This window comes from Anopheles gambiae, chromosome 2 (assembly GCF_943734735.2).
Source record: "Anopheles gambiae chromosome 2, idAnoGambNW_F1_1, whole genome shotgun sequence".
In the NCBI taxonomy this organism is placed as follows: Eukaryota; Metazoa; Arthropoda; class Insecta; order Diptera; family Culicidae; genus Anopheles; species Anopheles gambiae.
Window position 1 is genome coordinate 69,411,912 of NC_064601.1, and position 11,692 is coordinate 69,423,603.

Genomic DNA, 11,692 nt, shown 5'->3' on the forward strand with positions numbered 1-11,692 from the left:
GCAACCAGCTAGCGGAGAACAATCTAGATGTGCTAAATTGTGCTAACACAATGGCGAAACTTTCGGCTTTAGGTGGTCACCTAAATAGGCTAAAATTGTGTTGGGACAAGAAAGTAAGCAACGAGAGACAACACCCAATCGGAACAATCAGAGTGTTTTTATAGCTTGCAAACACTGGGGGAGAGTGTTAATTATTATTAACGACCGATTCGATCGCAAGGTGTTGTTCCCAGTAATTATCGATAGAAGGCGACACGGCCCGCGTTTAGTGTGGTCAACGTTCAACGCTGATCGGGCCGAGTATTCCCGAACGCTTACGATCGGAGCTGCAGGAGAGAACAAAGTTCATTCCCAAGTAGCAACCGAAGCTTTTTTCTCCCAGTTTCAACCCCCTCATGTCCACAAACTGCCTTCGCTTACTATTCGTATCCCGTTTCTACATTCCACAACGTTTGTTGCGTTCTCGCTCATCAGGGTGTTAGTCAATTCTCTCTTGCCACACGAGGAGAATTCTCCTGCACACTTCGTGTGTTGGATTCTACCCATCCCTGTTGAACATACGTCATTTTCTTCCATCGCACTCATCAGGGTGTTTGCTCTTTTCCATCCAAGCCAAAGAGCGACTTCAGTGTGCTCTGAACCGTGGATGTGAGAGTGTGTGTTTGTGTGCTGCGTGAACTATTTTTCCTGCGTGAAACACTTTCCATACTGCGCCATCCGCGGTGTTCTTTCTGCTACATCGGAGGACGAATTTTTAACATCTAATTGTTTGGGTAAGTGTCCTTTTCTAAGTGTCTAGTGCTATGTGACATTTATTCTAATTCTAATATTATTCTAATATGCAATGTTTTGCACATTACAAGTTTCAGATGTGTGCTGCTACCGCTAGCTGTTCCTCAAACTACTTAAAAAGTGTGACACTGTGTGCACAGGCGTTCAAGGTTCAATTGATCCTCAAGCACAAAGGTAAGTTTGTCACATCTTTAAATGAAGTTTAATCTTTTTAACAAAGTGTGTCTATTAATTGGGTACTTTCATCAACAGCCTTCATACAACACCGCGGTTGAGGCGCGCCAAATCTGATGACATCTTTGCTGAACCAAGCAGGTTGAACACGCGCACCACCACGGGCTCCAGCGCGGTGTGAAGAGGGAAGAAGAAAAGACAGAATTGGAAACAGCCGCACCAGGCTTCCAACCACCGTGTGTGTGTGTATGTAAGTATGTGAGAACACATGTGTGAATCCTCTTGTGGGAACTGCAAAAAGAAGAGAATAAAGAGCGTGAAGCAGCTAGACTGCCGCAACCAAATCAAGAGAGTGAATTCTCATTTCAATCCGAAAAACTGAAAGAGAGTGATGACATGCGAGAGAGAATAAAACTAGAAACACGAGAGAGGGCCACACGAAGCGCTTTCGGGTTTTTTCGCCTTCGCGCACATTTTGCTTTATGCGCGCGAAAAAGTGAGCCTTGATCAGCGCGATGGCTCCCATACAAAGGCCTTCGGCTTTGCTATCTGGGTTCTTTCTCCTAACCCCGAGACAAGCGACGGATTTTTAGCTTCGCAAATAAAAATATCGATGCTTAAAAAACGCTTGATTTATAAAAACAATTTACTTGGGCTAAAAGAAAGAATCCTGTTGCAGTGTGCAACAAGTAGCATGACACTGTCTGATATTGGCGCCTCTAGCTCTTAACCTAGTGTTCGCAAAATGGAAAGAAGCTTTTGACTGTAAAAATACTACAATTGCTGTATTCCTCGATCTTAAAAGGGCTTTTGAAACAATTTCGAGGCAACTATTATTAAAAGTGTTAATGCATTTTGGCATTCAAGGCGAAGAATTACGATGGTTCGAGAGTTTTCTCCAAGACAGAACACAGCGAACTGTATTTAATAACAAAACATCAAGTTCTGTCGAGAACACCCTAAGAGTACCTCCGGGAAGTGAGCGAAGACCAATTATTTTCTTGATGTACATTAACGATATGAAAAGGATTTTACAGAATTGTGATATCAATTTAATTGTGGGTGGCACTGTCATCTTCATTAGTGATAGTGATTATTGTAATATTGTACAGAGTTTCACACTTCATCTCAAGACCGTATGATGCTTGAAAACGTTTTGAATGCGATTTTATTACGCAGCAAGTCCGAGAGAACGAAAGCGCACAGCGCGCAAAGAAAGAAATGCGCGGGAGGGGTGTCCAGCGCAACGTGCAAAGTATTGGAAAAGCGCAGTGCAAACCGAAAGAAACGCGGTATCAGCTGAGCAGCGGTGTGTATCGCGAGAGCGCCCCGTATAATTTAAAGGCAAGCGGGAGAGCTCTGCGCGCTAACGCCTTCTCCTTGTTTCTACATGCCCCTCGCCAGTAAATTTCGCTATCTTTGCCTATCAGGTGTGCTTTAAATTTTGCTAACCGTCCAAACGCACGCCAGTAACGCCAGTAGAAGTTTAAAAGCAGTGATAAAAATATATTCCGTGCAGAACGACTGGCAGAATACGGCCACAGCGATGAGGACAACTCATCCTATGGTAGTATGATGTAGGAGGAAAAACAACTGTTTGATGATTCGTTAGCGGATGTTTCGTGGGAGGATGGTCTGCGACTGTGGGCCCTCAAAACAGGGCAAACCCACAAGGCGATTAATCGGCTGTTGCGCCACCTTAAAAAAAAGCCGGAGTTTGAGTCGTTGCCGAACGATACGCGCACTGTCCGTAAGCCACCGGGAGATGCAATGATAAAAACAACGATAACGCAGATTGATGGAGGAGAGTTCTGGTACCAGGGTGTAGGAATTTGTTTGATCAATTATGTGCTATCCAGTAAATTCTTTGTGGCTACAGAACTAAGTATTCTGTGAACTTGTGCTTGCACAAGTTGGATTTGCAATCGATTTTTTCTTCGCTGGCTTACCGCTATACCTGAACGACAGTAAACAGTTCTGGCCGATATTTATGAAAGTATTTAACATACCGAACATACCCGTGATGCATTATTTTTCAGCTTATCAAAACCTGTATCAGTTGACCAGCATCTCGAAGACTTCGTTGAAGAAATGAACGAACTACAAAAGAACGGTTTGATGATACACGGTCAATTCTACCGGGGGAAAATGGCCGATACGTCGACTCGTGCTTATAACGAGGGTGAGTTATTAATCTATAACATTCAAAGTTCAACATTGATTTTATTTTGAGTTTATTCTTTCAAAATTGTAGGTGTTAAATCCCACAACTCTGTTAGCGGGTACTTAAAGTGCACAATTACAACCAAAAAAGGTTAATCATTCTTCACACAGGTTCTATCCGTGTGGGGCGTTTTCCCAGCCAAGAGACTTAGCATAATTCTTTTTGCAGCGAACAATATATCCGCTGCATCAAAAGTTTTAACGGCACTATCCCGTCTGGATGGATCAAACATTATTTTAGATATTGTAGTGTCGAATCGTCTGCACCTCATAGATGGAGGCGTTTTGAATAGGTCAATACAACTTTAGACCAGCGCATTTCCCGGGCAGAAGTTGAGGTTGTCCAACTTGTAGCTTAAAATTATGTCGGAACATCTGCTCTAAATCCATCTGCATTCTGATTTCAGACGGCAGATGCGGAGCCTGGATCTGAGTCAAGATAGGAACGAAATTAAACTTAAATCATCTCTGCAGTTTGTGGGTTTGTGCGTTCGTCGAAAAGACATTTTGAGCGACGCTGTATACCAGCACTACATGTTGCTGTTCGTTGCGACACCATTTTTATCGACTGCACATCATAAAGACCGTTGGATGGATACGGATAAATTGTTCCACCAGTTTGTGACACAATCGTACTAGTCTTTATGGCCCGAATTCATAAACAGCAACGTACACAATCTGTTGCATGTTTACGAGGAGGTATTTAGATTCGGTGAACTTGACACTATGTGTTCGGAAGAGTACGAAGGATATCTCCGCAATTTTAGGCAAATGGTGCTGCATAGCAAACGACACAGTTTGGCGCAGGCGGTTCAGCGTTTTGCCGAGCATATATCTTCGACCTCAGGACCGGCCGATTAAATCAGTCGGTAGATATACCGAATGCACCATACGTCCCAGGTAGTTTCTTAGAGACAATTTCCGAGATCAATGGTGTATGTTGCACGACGGAACTGTTCTGAGGTACGAATCAGTCTCCATAGAAGGGCGTGAACTGATGATGACCACAGTACAACTGATAGAGCATGATAGAGCACGTCGATGTGGAATGGCCCGGTCAACAATAATTCTCCAGGATGCTGGGTCCCTGGCTGCAGCGAGTTGTTGCTCCGAAGGTGTCGCGAACCCGAATCCTAATTACGCAACCAACAAAACCGAAGCCAATGGAAAACATTCCTCTGTGCCAAAGCGAGAGAGCATGTCTTCTCTCTCTAGATTTTGGACGGCACAACGCCGCTCGTGTAGCCTGGCAAGGAATGATGGACGAAAAACGGGAGAAAGGGAAACCGACATCCTTCGAACGACACGCACATCCGTGAGGGATGTTATGCAAAGCACACTTCACTTATTGAATTAATATTTCACTTATTGAAATAATATTTTCAATAGAAGCAACAAGCATCGAATCATCGGTCTATAACAAATGCATAGAGTGTTACGTTGTTTCCGGAGGGTTGGCGTGATACTGTACGGTGCACTAACAGATAGTCCAATTGTCCGGTAATGCACTTTAATTGTCTATGATAATATCGCTATTCCACGGGCCAATAAACGATGTTCAATAAATTATTGCGAAAGGCTAAACGTGTCGTGTACCCTATGTTTTTAGTTTTTAGCACAAAGAAGATCTCAGGTAAACATTCAATTGATTGAATGCGCAGTGAAACAACTTAGCACCAAACACATAGCAATTCATTGATTACAACAATCCAGTCAAAATTACGCACCAATACTAATAACATCCATATGGCAAAAGAGAAACAATTCATTGATTGCATTTACCGCTAGCGATGGATTGTCTCTTTAAATTTTGGCGATTAGCGTCTCACTTCATCACAAATCTCTATCCTTTTCTAGCTTGATGGTGCAGGTGTTGTAACGTTATTTCTGTGATTGAGAGAATATGGCTTGCGCTGTTATCAATCACATAGACAGAATGTGTATGTGTATCCATACAGAAACCAGCAAAAGAAAAGAGAACGACGTTCTATACCGGATCGAAAAGAACGCTGAGAGACACAGGTTCAGATTTCTCCTGCTTCCTTCCCGCAGCACAAAGCGATCGAAAAATTACTAATTTCTCAGGCTTTCTCCACACGTGCAACTCACGGGCGCTCATGAACTAATCCTTTCTCGCTTTCGCTTTTATATCGTTACCTTTTACGCGCGTGTAGCTCGCTGCCAATCGTGATTTGAGTGGAGCGAACTCTCTCGGTTAGGGCCGGTACCGAACACACTTGCGTGTATATTCGGTCCTATGAGCGCCTATCAAGCTGTGTTCCCTTTCATGTGCATGTCGTGTTGTCCTTTTCTATCATGTGGATGTTGTCTGATTCGATCGCGTTTGCGGCGTATTGTTCGAAGTGTAATCGAAGCTTCTAACGCGATTTGATCGTCATAGGCCGCGGGGCCATGGGGATTCTCAGCGCTCATTTTCTCAAGCACTCATGAGTGCTTTTGAGAAATCCTCGTTCTCAGCGTTTGTCGAATCGGAACAAAATCGGTTTTGAGAATCTTTGAGAATCTTTGAGAAAGTTGACGATGCAGCGATCGGCTAACTGAAATATGAGAAATTGTGCTATTTGTTTTTCGGTAATCACTTTGCAAAACGTATTCAATGTTTATAATTGAAAAATTAAAAAAAAAATTGTGATCAAAAACTAAGTTTCTATTTAAAGCTTCAAATAAAGCTTGAGTGGCTTTATCAGTTTCTCAGAGTGAGAAAAATTGAAGACGGCCACGAGCTCGCGTCTGAGAACAAGTTTTGAGTGCTTGAGAAACTTAAATGAGTGCTTGAGAATGTTTACTCAGCTTGAGAATGCTCCGTGGCCCCGCGGCCATAGAATGCACAATCCGTTCCTACCGAACCCGTCAAATTTTCAATCAATTTGTGCAAAAATTAAGCAAGTGCTGTGATAATGGCAACACGTCGTGATAAGCGAAGTGGTATGGTGTACCATGCACGTGATCGTTTGCAGAAGCGGTGCTTGCAGGAATAGGAGGAGGATGTGCACGTGCTAGCTTTCCGCAATCCACAACAATGGGTAAGTGTAATGTTAAAAGAGAAAAATAGGATTGATCGAAAGTGTTGTTAATGAATTTTTTTGGCTATTTTAGAAAGTCATGTGTCTGTTAATGTTTTGCCATTGGTAAGCGACGAAGGCTTCGAACATATGGAAGTGTTCAGTAAGTGGAGATGATTTTAATTCATTCTTTATCAATGACTTGACGTTCATTGTGTCTATTTTTTTGCTGTACAGAAAAACTTCCATCATCGATGATCGATAGTGAGGAGGAAGGAGGGATGGGATACAGCAGCGGTGCTGCTGGTGCCGCACGAGGTACCGAGCTGCAAGATCGTCCGTTCGGCGAAGCGTCGTTTGCGGATGGCTAGAGACTGTGGGCATTACATACCAGCCAAACTCATAGAGCTTTGGCCCTTTTACTTGCCCACATTAGGCAGCACCAACCGCACTGCAAATTGCCACGCGATCCCCGGACGTTGATGCACACACCGGTGTCGAAATCGACGGAAGCAGCGGTAACGTCCATCGGCGGAGGAAGTCTGTGGTACAGAGGTATGGCCACATGTTTGCAGGGATATTAGCCGGCATCGCGAATAAATTAACACATTTTAACAGTCGTTTAAAGTTCATTTTGGTTAAACTGAGTTCATTTGTTGTTCATTCCTGCTAAAATAAACGACCGTCAAAACAGTGAACGAACAGTGAGCGAGAACAAATCGAGGTTGCTAAAGAATGCAATCCAGCAACTGCAGCAGGACGTTCCACCCAAAAGGTTAAAGACAAGGAGATTGCTGCGAACCAATTTTTGCGATCAGTGGTACAGGACAAATGATGGCACCATCGTTATGTACCACACCGCAACACAAAAGGGCTCGCAGCTAATCGTTGAAGGGCATGCCCTGAAACAAAAATATTCTGCTTTTAGCCAGCCTTGCCCTTCCGAGCATGTTTTAATATTTCGGGAAGTCTTAAAGACGTTGATTCTGGTCAAATACACGCTGAACAGCTCAATCTTGTGCAGGCTTGCTGCTGTAGAAACCGCCAAAGGGGGCGATTTTATGTTTGTGCCATTAACACATACCTTTCTAACGGCAAATAAACAAACTAAAAACAACTAAGCCGAAAGTCGTTTTTTCGTCTGATTTGAGGAAAGAAACGCGCTAATTTTATCGACTAGCTTTTCGTTAAGTATCATTTTTAATTAGAAGCAAAGCGGCATATTACACTTTGCATCAAATTTCATCAACAGAGATAATTATTTGCAACAAAGGAACTACACCGCAAAATTAATTAAAATGCTCTGACAATTAATAGTACATCTTTTTTTTTTGTTGACTAGCAAATGAGAAAAGCGTAGCCTATCATAACGTGCCACTCGCATTTCATTTGATTGCGTGTAAAGTATTTAGTTTATGAAAGATAATAACGAAAAAAGTGTTCCTATTTTTATGAATGTTGTTTCCGTGTTATGCTATCATATTGATAAATATAAAAAATAAACGAATAAATAAATCCATGTTTATAATCCATATTGATTCGTTATGAAATCAAACAAGTTTTTTACGTGTTTTAATTGTTCAATTCAGCTTTAATAACAAATTATGCTAAACGATGCTTACCTATGCTATGCAAACCTCAACTTACTAAGCTTAATTGGTCACCTATAGCTATCTAATCAATACTTAACTAGACTAAATTAATATAAGCTAAATTATATTTAAATTGTGCCCACCGTCACCATCCTCTACAGGGTTCGGTTTTTTTTGGCACGAGTTGATACGCGTACCGCAATTTTTTCCCGAAATAATCTCGAGCAAATCCGAGAGCTATTATAACTTTATTGGTGCTCCCAATCTTCTTAAAAAGCTGCAAAATGTTGCTATATATTTTTTAGCAACTTTTGCATTGCTCCCGCTCCAGCTGTAGCGAGGCAAAAATTCCTTGCTTCGTCTAGGGTTTTTTGTGTCTCGGAGTCGAACACCTTAGCCTGCAGCCAAGCTAAGCTATCCCGCATACACTCAGCATCGCCCAGCTTCTGCTCTAAAGCATTTAGCTCATCCTCCGTTGTGACGGGCGTAAGTGTAAAGCCCTCGGAGAGGAGGAGCATAGCCATCTTGGCCAACACAGAACGATTTTTTGATCTGCCCCACCTGCACTTCGGACCAGGTGCACCGACTTGGCGATGGCCGAAATTTTGCTTGATATTTCAGCATGATGCTTCTTTTGCTCCCCCCGTATCCCCTCGACGGATTCGTCCAATCGATCCAGCTTAGACCGGACGATCGCGAATTCCGTGAACAATTTCTCCACTACGGAGAATGGGACGGATTCTTCAGCTGAAACGACAACCGGGTCCACAACGGGAACGACAGCCTGGTTAGCAGCGGTAGTTGCAGGAACGGCATCGAGCGGTCCCAAAGCTTTGCGCTTCAGGCTGTTACCGCGCCTACGACAGCTCATCAAAGTACCAGCAGCTGGAGCGGGAGGGAAGACGGTAAGACGGCAAGACGGAAGGCTGATTTGACACATCCATTGTCAAATGCTAATTAATTTCCCTTTTGATCGAATCTTAAAAATCATTTGAAATGGTGTTAAATTTGTTAAATTCAGTCTAAATCACATCAAATAATTAATTTTAAAATCGCCCCCTACTTGCAAAATTACACGAAGATGATTGATATTTTAACTGGGAATTACGATATTCGACTTACGCGGAAATTCCTGATACGCGGTATTTTGCGGCCGTTTTCGGTCCCCATTAACCGTGTATCTCGATGACCGCCTGCACTTTTGTCCCAGTCTCATAGGGACTGCGCTGGATTGGTTCCCCCTCCCTTTTGATTCTTACGAGTTGCGCTGCGCTGCACTGACATCCCCTCCCGCAAGTTTCTTTCGTAGCGCACTGTTTGCTTCGCTTTACTCAGCCTTGGAACGCACGAATCAAAACAAAAAAAAATGAAATAAAGCAGCGGAAATCAAAATAATAGAAAGCGTTTAATAATAGAAAATAAAAGATAAGCGTTTCAATATGCACAACACTTCAACATTTATCAAAACTTCAATCGTCCGGCTTAGGCTAACAAGCGCACGGCCTTTCACGGCGAACGCTTAAGCTGAACTGGCGATTTTGTGTGGCCTCGGGGCCACGGGGCTTTCTCAAGCTGAGAAAACATTCTCAAGCACTCATTTAAGTTTCTCAAGCACTCAAAACTTGTTCTCAGACGCGAGCTCGTGGCCGTCGTCAATTTTTCTCACTCTGAGAAACTGATAAAGCCACTCAAGTTTTATTTGGAGCTTTTAATAGAAAATATGTTTTTGATCGCATTTTTTTTTTAACTTTTTCAATTATAAATGTTGAATACATTTTCCAAAGTGATTATCGAAAAACAAATAGCACAATTGATTATATTTCAGTTAGCCGATCGCTGCATCGTCAACTTTCTCAAAGATTCTCAAACCCCCAGGACAATCGCATGGCAATCGGATTGAACGCGCAACATTTTCCATACAATCCGTAGTGTTGCGTTTTCTTCGCGCCAACTTTGCCTGTATTTTCAATGAGCCAAGCGATTTTACCCCCTCCTACACGCATTGTATCCTACAGCACGCTTGACGCGGCAACGTTCACCACATACACACACACATCTCCACACTCAGGGTACGACATCTTCCCTGTTGCTGTTCTGGACTCAGACAAAATTTGTGTTTCTACACTTATTGTTCAAAAAAGTAGTAGCTCTTAGGATCTGAATTTACAAACAAATATCAAAATGTTATGTTCTGCTAATGATATTGCACTAAATTTAATTGCACTACATTAAGTTTTTACATATCTTTCGTAAAAGTTCGTCAGAGTATGAAAATGTCGATTCAATTTGTCATGAATAACTTGAATTTTAAGATTTTCGCGCATAAAATTATGACGCGCGCTGTCTGTGCAGCGGCGTAAGTCGCTACTCGTATAGCCGTCTCGCTTCTTCTTGTGTGTGCTTTACCGTTGCTCACCGCTTCAAGAACATTGCTGCTCACACACACGTCAGTCTATGGCAAACAATTGGAGGGGGAGGATGTGTCGGTTTGCTCCAGAAATCGTGTGTGATTTTGGTGTTCTGGATTTGGTTCCATCGCTGTTTGTTTTGGTGAATTTGAAAAGGTAAGAATCATCAACCGATGTAAAAGTGTGAGAGTAAGATGATGCTGATGGTGACTGATGCTTTTCTTTGTTTTTTTTTCGGCTTTTATCCACTGATGGCGTCGAGCATCGCCGAGGATGTGATCGAATGCGGAATATTCTAAACGAGGAGCTTCATTCCGGATTTTGTTTGCAATAAGGTAAGTTATGATAACACACAAAGCATACCAAAAAAGAGTGAGTAATCTTATTCTTAACTTTCATTTCTTCAACAGCGCTGAACTCATCCTCCAGCTTACAACGAACGGTCAACGGATGAGGAAGGAGAGGAGGGACGGCAAAGGTACACGCACAAACGTGCACACATCAGCCTTCTCGGAGAACGAGAACACGGGAGGGGGAGACCGGCAACGTAGGTTCTATACGTTCTTCATTTACGCTCCCTCGTGCGTTCGTGCGTGCGTGCACGCGCGCGTCTGTGTGTGTGTATGTGTGTGCATGCCTGCGTGCGTGGCTGTGTGTGTTTTTGCCGCTTCGCTTAACGAGATCCTACGGGATCACCTTGTGAAAAACACCAAGAGAGGGGGAGGGGTAGGTGTATGTGTATGTGTGTGTATGTGTGCTTGCATGCGTACGTGGTTGTGAGTGTGTTTTTTGCTGTTTCGCGATCTCCTACGGAATCAAAAGGGGGTGGGGGGAACACGAGGGGGGGGGGGGGGGAGGAGTGAGGTGTTTGTTTGTGTGCTAGCCTGCATGCGTGCGTGGCTTTGTCTGTGTGTGTTTTTGCGTTCGCGTTCTCCTACGGGATCACCTTGCGAAAAACACCATGGGGAGGAGAAGGTGTGTGTGTGTGTTTTCTCTTCTTTGTCGTTTCGCACTCTCCCGTGGGTCTCCTTGTGTGCGTTAGTTTTTTTGTTTTTCAAGAAGAAAAAAAATACTTCGAAAAATACCAGTGGGGAGGGTGTGTGTATGAATGAAAGAATGTGCTTAGAAAAAGAAAGTAGAAAATAAAAAAAATATTGAACAACGGATTCGTAAGTGTGTTTGAACTCATTGCTATCCGAAAAAAAGCGAGGGGGGGCTCTTGAAATGTAGTACACATGTATGCAACATGTATCGTGTCGCCGCGACGGTGTATCTCGCTCAATCCGTTAAGCCTGAAAAGTGCTTCTATCGGATCGTCTAATCGGGCGCCATTTAATCAATCCGTTAGCGAAAAGTCGCATGGATTTTGGTACCGGGGAAGATTCTCAAAACCGATTTTGTTCCGATTCGACAAACGCTGAGAACGAGGATTTCTCAAAAGCACTCATGAGTGCTTGAGAAAATGAGCGCTGAGAATCCC

At 43.1% G+C, this 11,692-nt stretch overlaps 3 long non-coding RNA genes across 3 annotated transcripts; 2 read left to right on the forward strand and 1 right to left on the reverse strand.

Annotated features, from left to right (window-relative positions):
- The first annotated feature begins 634 nt into the window (after positions 1–634).
- LOC133391308 (uncharacterized) lies at positions 635–1,310 on the forward strand. The gene is made up of 2 exons (XR_009764808.1): positions 635–773; positions 864–1,310. It is a non-coding gene; the product is annotated as an uncharacterized LOC133391308 (long non-coding RNA).
- Positions 1,311–7,750: 6,440 nt separating this feature from the next.
- On the reverse strand, positions 7,751–9,321 carry LOC133391508 (uncharacterized). The gene is made up of 2 exons (XR_009765011.1): positions 8,927–9,321; positions 7,751–8,783 (listed from the first exon to the last, which is right to left on the reverse strand). It is a non-coding gene; the product is annotated as an uncharacterized LOC133391508 (long non-coding RNA).
- A 946-nt stretch (positions 9,322–10,267) lies between these two features.
- On the forward strand, positions 10,268–11,378 carry LOC133391499 (uncharacterized). The gene is made up of 2 exons (XR_009765004.1): positions 10,268–10,547; positions 10,623–11,378. It is a non-coding gene; the product is annotated as an uncharacterized LOC133391499 (long non-coding RNA).
- The last annotated feature ends 314 nt before the right edge of the window (positions 11,379–11,692 follow it).